This window comes from Aplysia californica, unplaced genomic scaffold, assembly GCF_000002075.1.
Source record: "Aplysia californica isolate F4 #8 unplaced genomic scaffold, AplCal3.0 scaffold00236, whole genome shotgun sequence".
Classification (NCBI taxonomy): domain Eukaryota; kingdom Metazoa; phylum Mollusca; class Gastropoda; order Aplysiida; family Aplysiidae; genus Aplysia; species Aplysia californica.
The window spans coordinates 212,099-213,771 of record NW_004797506.1 but is presented as its reverse complement, the minus strand read 5'-3'; positions in this window follow the sequence as shown (position 1 = coordinate 213,771).

Below are 1,673 nucleotides of genomic sequence, written 5' to 3'. Positions count from 1 at the left end.
TTACGCATTTTTTTTCAATTTCAAGTAAACCTTCTGTTGACGTGTGCACCGTAATCATTAGAATTGGATGGTGTGATAAAGTCAGTTTCGCAAAATATGTCACTTACGAAGTCTGGTCACGGGGGCATCGTTATGTTTATTCAAGCGTCTCGTTTAAAAACTGAAAGTCTCTGCCTAGTAGGCTACTAGTACACACCAATGTACTACATAGAGTTTTTGTTAGAGACCGTCCCACGCTGGCTCTATCTCATTTGATTTCTTTTCCCCCCCTCCTCTATGAAATTTGAGAACGCCACCAACGAAACTTCAGTAACTAATCCTGCCTTCACAAATACATGTACATGTAAGTAGGCCTATAGACAGCAAAATAGTACATGTACATGTATGCATGTTAGAAGGGCTGAAAACAACTTTTTTGTAACTTTTTTTTTTTTTTGGGGGGGGGGTCATGAAGATGTTCCTGTTTTTCAGGATTGAACTCATTTACTGAATATAAATGATACATGTATACTGCTGTTGCAATTTATTTTTGTCTTGTTTCTGTGGTAGAGGTACATTTGACATCAAATGTAAACAGTAATGTATGTCCTAGACAATTAACCTTTGAACTTTGAGGGGGGAGGGGGTATTCTTCTTAAGTTTTAGTAAGAACTGTACGGCACTTGTAACATACAAGTGCCTGTGGTAAGACTAGTTAGAGGATATTGTGCTACATACTACGACAAGAGACAAGTTTATATGTAATATTTTTACGCCCCCATCGACAAAATGTTGATTATTTAAGATACGGGCTTCCGACCCTGCCTTTCTTCGGGGCCAACCTAGGCCGAGGCACTGGGAGGAATCCAACGCAACATCCAAGCAGAGAGGTCGAGAGATACTCGAGGAAAATTTTCACTACCTGTACTCGAGAAACTGAGACCTCCAGCAGGGGACAGCCAAGTGCCTAATGGCTACACCACAAACGCTTTAGTTTTAGTTTTAGTGGAGGTTTTACGGCGCTCGCACTGCATAAGGTCATAAATGAGTAATATGAGCGCCAAGGGGTGGAGGTCAAGAGAGAAGTCCTTACACGTTTCCTGGTGACGTGGCTGGAAAAGTACTGACACACCATCAACAACTCAGAAGAACTAAAGCCTCTTGCTTCATAACAAATTTACCGTTTTTTCTACTTAACGATTCAAAGAGCACATTTTTCCACCCCAAGTGAGCAAAGCTGCAAAGATCAAATAACCATTCTCACTCTGACCGACTTAAAAGGCTATGATGTGCCCATAAGGAAACCACAGTCTACTCTCAAAACATCAGCAAACACTCGCAAGTTCTTTAGTTTAGACAAGGAAACTTATTTTCTTGTGGAACTACATAAGAGCATGTCCACATATGGGCCCCCCAGTGTCAAGGACCATTTTTTTTACTTTAAAAAGTAAGTGTTTTACGGCGCTTGCAACAGCATAATAAGGTTATATGAGCGCGCGGGACACACTGAACGTTCCCAGTTGGTAGGAAATTTGGAATTTTGCCCGGGTGGTGGCCGAAGCTTATTCTTATCGATTTTGGACCACCAAGGGATCTTTAACGTGCGCAACTTTCACACGGGACCTCACGAGATTTTTCACCCATGTCCGAAAAGGCTAGGTATAGATCTTTCCAACCAGAAGATCAGGGGTGTG